At 37.3% G+C, this 9,562-nt stretch overlaps 1 long non-coding RNA gene across 1 annotated transcript in view; it reads right to left on the bottom strand.

Moving 5' to 3' along the window:
• Positions 1-7,965: 7,965 nt before the first annotated feature.
• Positions 7,966-9,562, bottom strand: part of LOC110348609 (uncharacterized) — a 42,560-nt gene continuing 40,963 nt past the window's right edge. Inside the window, exon 3 of the long non-coding RNA XR_002393967.2 lies at positions 7,966-9,451. This is a non-coding gene — a long non-coding RNA (uncharacterized LOC110348609). The remainder of the gene's footprint in view (positions 9,452-9,562) is intronic.

The following is a 9,562-nucleotide window of genomic DNA, read 5'->3' as shown; positions in this document are numbered from 1 at the left end:
GAGTCTTTAGTTAGATTTACTTGCATAACATGAGCAGTCCAATAAATTCAGAATAAATTTAACATTATTCAAAAATTAGACTGCTCTCGTCATTTTCAAATCTGTCTCTTCTACCTAATGGTCTAAGTTGGTTGACTTCATAATTTCTTGTATAGCTGTGATCATATGCATCATCCTTTCACATTTTAATCAATAGGAGTGTTTATAATTGTCCTTCTTTTATACTTATGAGTGCCCATCACTTTGTAGCACATTCCCCAGGAACCAAGGGGACCAATGGCCTAGACAAAAGGCATCATGGCTTGGAGTTCTCCCCTTCAACACTGGATGCCCTGCCCTTGCGAAATGCATGAATAGGCTTCACCAGATCTTGTGTTTCCTGTCTCCTTGGTTGATCTATCCTTTCCCTCTGGCTCTCAATCCAGGTTAGCTTCTGTCTCCTGTGACCTGATTCATTGTTAGAATTGTTTTCCTTTCAGGCATCTTGCTCAGCAAAGTTTTTGGACCTGTAGATTTTGGACCCACACATTGAGATTTCACCCTGACCTGCCACTAGAGTTACTCTGAACAAGGAAATGTGAGAGAAAGTGTGTATTCTGCCTTTAGCTTTCAGAACCATCACATGGTTCTTCCATTGTTTATTCCTTCTGCCAAAAACTAATAATGTCCTATGTAGGAGACGTAGATCAAGTTTTCTTCATTGAAATCCAAAAAGGAAAATTTTTTTTAAAAATACTTTGTTGCTTTTCTTCCTATTTCACATTGTCAATTATCCAGGGGGGTAGAGGGAGTGGCAGGGGTAGGGGAAAGGAATGAAGAGAAAGGAAAAATTATGAGAAAAGGAAATGATAGAAACAAAGTCTTTGTAAATAGGGAAGGGTGGAGGGGGTGAAGGGAGGGCAGGAAATGGGGAAAAAATAAGAACCAAGATAAATCATGTAAAGGTACAATTCCCAATGATAAATGTAAATGTATTGTATTACCTAAAATGTACCAATAAAAGAATTTAAGGAAAAAATACTTTGTTGCTATATACCACTAAAGCTTTTAGCATCAGTTATTACTATAGAGAATCCATCCAGTGTTGCCTGATACAACTTGTGTCTCTCTACTAACACTTTAGAGATTATGTCATACAGTGGATTCTGTGACCTTGAGAAAACTGCCTAATATTACGATGCCCCATTTATAATATTGCAGAAATACATACTTCATGAGGTGATTATGATAAATGAATGAGTGAAAATATATTCAGGCTACCTATCATGTAACATATGCTTAATAAATGCTAGTTACTGCAATAGTAGTAGTAATATTCTATGGCAGACATGAATGGTATCCTATACATATAGCATCTAGCAGAGTCTAATTCCTTAGGTTCTCCATCTAGGTCAATTTTCCAAAAGTTGACCAGCAATTTCTCTTTTATTAGGTCCTCTCTTATACTTCCTTCCATTGATTTCTTTTTGCTATCATTTTTCCTCTTTTCATTCTGAATAGAGAAAGAACTATAACATAAATGTAAGCATGTTTCAAATACCTTCAAAACATTAATACCCTGAACAGATTTCATAGATTTCAAATTATTCTTTGTCCTAAAACCAACTCCAAATAAATCACTTTAAGTACCAAAATTTCTGCTCAAAGGATATTCTAAGATGCAATGTGTTCTTGCAAGCACTCAGAAGTACCTGAAAGGGTCACAAGTTATTGTGTGTTAGCCTTCGGGTAAACTCTTTTTAGAAACCATTCTTTCCTATCGTCATGTTCTCAGAGTAGGGAATAATGTCCTTTTCTTTTTTTCCCTACATGAGACAATTATACAAAAGACAACCTTTGTTTCTTACAAATCCTTTAATTTTACATGCTTAGTTTCTTATCTCCTTCTATTTTACCTGCACAAAACATCTGTAATCATCTATAACTGCAATTTCTCATTGCAACTCATTTCCCTGACTTCTCTAAACAGAACCCACACGCTTTAAATTACCAAAATCTCACATTTAAAAACATCTCATTTTTTAAGGCAAGAAAATAAAATAGAAAGTTTCTTTTCAAGCAAATATGTCTGTTTTCTGTTCAGGTTTTATAACTACTTAAGTGATTTTTTTTTTGGTTATTCTTATTCCATGATTTTCTAATGACCACCTGGACTTCAACTTCTCCCTCAATCCAGTTGATTATTTTGTTGCCAAAATCATCATCTCAGAATTTAAAATTGATCATTTCATTTTGGGGGATAAAAACCTCCACATACTCTGTAATAGTAATAAAATAAATGCCAGACTACTTATCATGATCCTGTTCATGAGCCCACCTTTCTTTTTTTATTATTTTGTATTAGTTCACTTTGCAGTGCACACAGTTTAGTCACCTTGGGGCTGAGTACATGTACATAATACAACTTGATTCTTTTTTAATCTTCTTCCCTTTCCTTCCACTTCTCTGTCTCCTCCAAATCCCCTCTCCCCATTTTCATTCTTATTGATATTATTAATTTTAGCTCATATTTATGACATATAAGCTTTATATTCATTACGGTTTTTATATTCCTCTACACAGTGTCTCTTTACTTATTTCCTCTTCCATCTCTCTTAAAGCTCCTTCTTCCTCACATTCCTGAGATGCCAACTTTACCTTCTTTTCTGACTTCATTTTGTAGCTCCTTCCAGCCTCTTTTTCTAGATCTGTAAAAGTAGACATGTCCCATAATTATGCCTTCAGGCTTCTGCATTGCTCTTTCTATGATCTCACCTAGAACATCTCAATTGTTCCCAGGTTGCCTCTGATAGACACCCACAAAAAAATATCTAGAGCAGGGCTATCAAATAGAAATATAGTGCATGCTGCAAATACAACCTACATACATAATTTTAAATCCTCTAATAGCCACATTTAAAAAGTAAGATGGAATCAATTTACTAATACATTTTATTTAACCTACTATACCCAAATATTATTTCAGAATGAATCAATATTATAAAAGCGAGATATTTTACATTCTTTTGGCTTTTGTTTTCTTTAAAAATAACACATACTTCAAGTACACAAACAGTACAACTCAGATAGGATCAACTACATTTCTTTTAAAGTTTTCAATGATCATATGTGGCCAATGATTACATTATTAAACAATGCAAATCTAATACTCTATGCACTTTCTCCAAATATACATTACTGATCTATTTAACATCTCATGAATTCTCTACTGGTGCTTCAGATTGACCAGTTCCAAAAAAACTCACCAGCTCCTCTTCCTGACTCCCTTAGAGTTATCAGTAGCCCAAGAATATGTCTTTACTTAGGTTCTGTAACTATTCTAATATTGAAAGAGCAAAAGGAATCTTTCAGATCACCCTGTCCAATCTCCAGGATTTTTTTTCTACAAAAATGTTCTTAACCTTTGGCTATATCATCTGTGAGTCTCCTAAAAGAGTAGACAAAATGTGTGTGCATGGGCTTTTTTGAGAGACTAACCTTAGCTTTGAACAAATTCCTTTCTTTAAACAAATATTTTAAATACCATGACCCAGGCTGAGCTCTGCCTCTTCCCATTCCCATAATGGTCATATCCAATGAATTTCCAAATCCTGTCTATTGCAAACCTGCTTCTCCGCTCCCACTGTCATTGGTTCGGATCACACCTACATCTCTCTGAGTGCTTTAACTTATGAAACCAAGAGACTGACAGAAATCCTTGGGGCCATTGTGTCACTAGATGGAAGATAGTTCTAGCTTGATCTCACATGAATATCCATGACAGGATCCGGCAGACTAAGAAAGAAACAGCATCAAAATCAAGTAAGTGGGAAATGAATTGTCACCAGGAGTGTGACAAGACTATAATACTAGGTGTGTCTAACCCATGGAACAGGTCATGTCTGAGACACCACTGTGACTCTTAGTTTGAAGATCTCAGTGCTCTGGGAAGAGGCTGGCTGTGGTCCTCTTGAAGGATGCTTAGCACATCCTTGTCCAGGTATCCGGAGCAGACCTGCTACTGATCCTGGTCTCCCTCAGCTGTACTTGCACCTATGCAAAGAGATTTGTTCTCATTTGCACAAGATCTTTCCTGGTGTCCTCAGGTTGGATTGGGGATGCACTTAAGGATCCTGTAGGTCTGCATGGGGATTATTTCCCTCTAGGCATTGGTAATTCCTTCTGGGCTATGCTTTTTCCAAATCTGGTAACTGGTTTCTGGACATTGGACATTAGAGGCCCAGTTGACCACATTTTTGCTAGATTTCACACCACATTGCACTCTCCACAACTCTGCTTAATTAAACAACCTCTAAAAGATCCTCTTTCACTCTCCTTCTTAATTATTATTAGTGTCCCACAGAAAACAAATAGGACAAACACCCTAAAATTAAACTCAAGAATCCCATAGGATCTGCTTTCAAAACTACATTTGGGTTCAGTCTTCTATATTTATCTATCTATAACTGACACTCCAGAAGAATATCAGTGCTCTTAATCCCTTTGTAGTCATTTGTCCCATGTTTCCAAAAGAACAGTCTCAAAACTGCATAAAATCAGTAGCATTAGGTAAGAGTCACTTCACCCTGAGACATGGTCTCCTATAGGTCATAGTAATGCATGTTAATGACAGCTAAGAGACTGATCATGAATCATTTAAACTTCTTATACTGTCAGAACTTCTCAGCCTATAGATATCCTGGCTTGGACTAATAAGCTCACTGATGCCAACCTTCATTAGAGCTTCTTCTCCCCCTATTGCAACCTGAGCAGACAGGTAACAAGTTCCTGCTGCTTAGGCCAGACTGAAACTTAAAACTGCTCCAGATTCTTACAAACACTATTTTAGCTCTGATGCAAATTCCTGTATTGACAACCTGCCATCTTCTGATTTCTATAAAAGTCTAAGCTGCGTGAAAATTTTCAGTGTTTTACAAAGCAAAAGATAGCAAGAACAGCTGCTGTGTGTCCCTCAGGCCAGGGCTGGCATCTCCAAGATCAAACCCTTCAGCTGCTTCCTGCAAAATCTTGCTTGTTTTACCTCAGCCCTATAGCTGAAAGCATTAGATTTATTTCTCCTTCACACCGCTCACTAATCACATTACAAATTGCTGTCACATCATTAAAGTCCTTATCTCTACTCACTGGTAAAACCAGAATCAAGCCTGAAAGAATATTGAGAGTATTGAGCTGCCTGTGTTATTTATCAAAATGACTGCTTAGAAAAAGAGAAGCTCATTGCTGGGAGAAATAATGCTTTGCAATTCAAAACTCATCAGAGAGAAAATAGTTAAGGCGCCAGGATTTACCCAGACTCTTCTTGACCTGACCCTATTCACATTCCTTTAAGCCTCTACACTTGACCTTGGCCTCCACCATTACCGGACCTGCCTGGCTCACTTGTACCAAGAACTCTGAGGAGTCAGTCTAGTGAGAATCCCCCACCTCAATATCTGATTAAATTCAGCTTTCACTGTCTTCCGAATGATGTCTGATCACCCTGGCCTGCCTTCAGTGAGAACCCTATCAAGTTGATGTGACCAGTATCCCCTCTTCTCCCTGATGTTTCCTCTTAAAAATATTCTGTCCTTTGACTCCCACTCTTTTCTTTCCTCGCTTATCCCTGCTATACTCAGAATTGAGCCTCGTTCTACACTGAGGTCTCTTTTCCCCTCTTGCAATAGCTCCTGAATAAAACATGCATCTACTCCTTTAGTGTCTATGTGAATATTTTTCTTTAACATTGTCAATAAACAATCCCCCAGTGCATCCTGCTCAGTGTTAAGGATTCATGGAGCTCATAAGCAGCCTTGAGAAATGTTGGGAGATCATTGATTTCTACACAAAATCTCTTGTGAATTAGGAAGTCGTATTTACTTTATAAATCATATTCTATCACTTTACAAGGACATGTTTATTTCAAAACAAATTTACTTAAAACAAATACACTCATTTAATCTGGGCTGCATATAATAGATAAAATAGTAATTCAGAATGTCCAAGTTCTTCTCAATAATGTAACAAAACCCTATCCTAGAGCACAATGATTATTGTACCGTAAAGGTCCTCTTTAATATTTTTTAAAACAAAATAAAGGAGGGGAAGAAGAACAAAAGGACAGAAGGACATAGAAAAGGAGAGAGGAAAGAAAGAAGGGAAGGGAAAGAGGGAAGGGAGACAGAAGGGAAGTAGAGAGAAGGGGAAGGAAGAAGGAAGAGATAGAACAAGGAAAGGAGGTGAAAAGAGGAAAGTGAGAAGAAAACTAAGGAAGAAAAAACCAAGAAAGAAAAGAGGAAAAAAGAAAAGACAGATGGGAAAGGGGGAAAATCACATCCCAAGCCATATGTTAATAGTAAATTCAATGTTTTATTAATCATGTAGAAAATTACATCAATTAATCATCATTTGTGATTTCCCTGTGTAATTAAAACACTAAATGATTTTGTGTCCATTAATCATGGCCAGAGAAAACCTACGAAAATCATGCTTTTTATCTTTTTATTAATAAGTGCAGTTATTTGAAAAGTTAAACACTTTCTAGCTAAAGGATAATAATTTAAAATTTATTATATCTGTGATCCTGCCAAAGCACAATGAGAAGATAGGATTTTTGTTACCTCATCCTATCCCAGGTGTGCTAAATAATGCACTTAGCAGGATCTCTGGATTCTGAACTCAAACCCTGTACTCCAAAGAGATGCCTGAAGTTTTCCAATATGCTTAATAACAAATAATAGAAACACATTTCACTTGTAGTCTCATTTCTGAGCAACCACAAAAAAATGCATCTAGTATGTATGTGCCTTTCCCTTAGTGGTTAGTCACTACTCTTCATTAGATGAAAAAATACTATAATTTGTGTTTTGAAATATTTCTCATAAATATGGTAGAGAGTTTAATGGAAAAAATAAAACCAATAAGAAGTGTAAAAAAGACTAAAACAACACAAGTTGCCATTATTATATGTAAGCCTGTATTCATTTTCCAAGAAAACTCTATTTGTAAGAATTTAGAGAAAAAATCAGAATAAAATACAAGTTTTTCAGGTGTTCTCTGAGTACCTCATGGAGATGTTTGTGAAGGACCAAAGCCTTCGAAAGGAAAAAAGCAGAAACAGATTATGCAGAAGTCACTCTGTGATGCAGACTACTCAAAATTGGTCCATACACTTTATTTTTTCAGAAAATAACATATTAGAAATTCTTTGGAGAAATTGTTCTTAAAAATTTGAATAGATCCATAAAATATTCTACTTCATTCTGTTTCTATAAGTAATATTATAAACATTTTTATTCAGCAAATTTTTCATCCTAAGTGTGCAGATGGACCTTGCTCGTGACAGAGATTTTTTACTTGATCAAACTTCATTCAGGCTCCTGAACATTCCCCCAGGCCCATCTTGCATTGTTTTGTAAAATCCAGATTTAGCAAGAACCTTGCTAAATCATGTTAGTAAAAATCTTTCACCCTCAACATTTGGTCAGGTTCACCTTCCTCCAACCCCACGTGACATCGAATCACCCTGCCCTGTCTTCAGCAAAAACCCTATTAGTTCAGGTATCCAGAATCTCCTTACTCTTGATGGTACCTTTGAGAAGTTTTTCCACCCACCAGCATCTACCTTGTTCCTTGGTTGTTAATATTCACTTGCCCATGGTATATTTGAAGTTGAGCCCAATCTCTCTCCCCCGCAGCCAAATCCCATTGTCCTCACTGCAGGTCCTTACACATATGGCAATGATCCAGAATAAAGTCTTCCTTACCACACTTTAACAAGTGTCATTGAATTATTCTTTTCACATGACAGTTAGTAAGGAAATAGACCAAAATACAGATGATCCTTTACTTGCAATTGTTCAGCTTAAGACTTTTAGACTTTACAGTAGTGCCAAAGCCATACATAGTAGAAACTGCACTCTGAATTTTGAATTTAAATTTTGATCTTTTCTTATGCTAGTGATAAGTAACAGATGTTCTCTCCAGATGCTGTGCAGCACTGCAAGCTGCAGCTCCCAGTCAGCGGTGTGTTGATGAGGGGAAACAACCCATACTCTTCAATCTACTGTGTGGCTGAGTTATGAGCATTCAATGTACTTCTGCCTATTGATAGATTTCTGGCACATAACCTCATCCTAAATCAAGGATCACCTATGTTAACATTAGTGGTGCATATTTTTCTTGCTTGTTCTGGTTGAGATCTCAAATGTCCACAACACTCCCAATGTGTTCAAGGGTAGGGCTTTTGGAAGCTGATGAGATCATGGCAGGGAGGGGTAAACTCATCAATGTGTCACTGGAGGCCTAACCTGGAAGGGTGTATTCTTGTCCCCAATCTTCCCTTTGTTCTATGCTTCCTGGGTGCCACGGATGAGTGGCTTTCCTCCACCATGCACTTCCACCAGTATGTTTCTGCCTTGAAGCCAGCCAACCAGGGAGTGAACTTTCTAAAACCCTAAACCAAAATAAAGCTCTCCTTTAAACTGTGGGTGTCAGGTATTTTGTGCCAACAACGGGAAAGTTACTAATATACTACTAATATATAATTTTCTTCATTTATAAAATGATCAACAATAAATATGCATAACATCTAAGACAGTTATAAATATACAGTAAAATCCAACTCCAAAAGGAATGGGGCAAGTTTGGTTGAGGAAAATACAAATGATTTTGTTTTCTTTTTTACTCTTGCAACTTTATTATATTGAAAAGTGATTACCTTTATCATGGAAAAACTTAAGTTCTCCAAGCCGTTCTAATTTCCAAAGTAATGTTTAAAACATAAACTGACAAATTTTGGTAGAGAAGCTAAGCTTGGGTAGCTGAGACATATACTTATCCAAGCTGAGAGAAGCAATTAAACAGTTGACACAGGTTTAAGCCTCACTGAAATTCAACATGCAGTAGAACCCACTGAACATTTCCAAGAGGGAAAGTAAACAATATCTTGAGTGGGCAAGACAGTATTTCAGGGATTCTTGGGATTTTTGAAAACAAAAATACAGTAACTATACCGGTGCACTTTTGAAAGACATCAATGTGTCTTTCCTCCATGCAGGGGACTTTCCAAGAGCATCGTGTGTGAAAAATTACAGTGAGTGACACTTGATCCAGAGCCTTGTTAACACCCTCTCTCCATGAGTCATTCTGGTGTTCATCACACAGCCAGACACTGCAATCACATCTTCATCTCTCACCAGCAAAAGTTCCAGCACATAGCGCGTGGACCTAGCCCGCGGGATTCCTCTCTCAGTCAATGAGGGAATGTCTTTTAGCCACTTCGCCAAGCAGGGTGTGAATGCCCAACTGTAGGCACAGCCTTTGGGGCAGCATCCTACCTCATTGTCAGACTGTGAGGGAGGGGATCACAGAATTAGTCAACAGGAACCCCACATTACTGCTGAAGTCTTCCAGGCCTCATCGTACCTCTCAATTCCAGAGACCTAATTAGAGAACTAAAGCTTCACAGGTGTTACTGTTGTAAAAACAAAAGAAAAATCATGAATGTTGTAGAAGTACAAGCCTGATGTCATTTCAAATGCCAAAACTACTGTAACTTACCAGTCAATGCAATTACTCAGTTCGC

The sequence above is a fragment of the Heterocephalus glaber genome, unplaced genomic scaffold (assembly GCF_053883595.1).
Source record: "Heterocephalus glaber isolate CG9 unplaced genomic scaffold, H.glaber_assembly_v1.0 deba00000122, whole genome shotgun sequence".
NCBI lineage: Eukaryota > Metazoa > Chordata > Mammalia > Rodentia > Bathyergidae > Heterocephalus > Heterocephalus glaber.
This window is presented reverse-complemented; position numbering and strand designations above follow the sequence as displayed.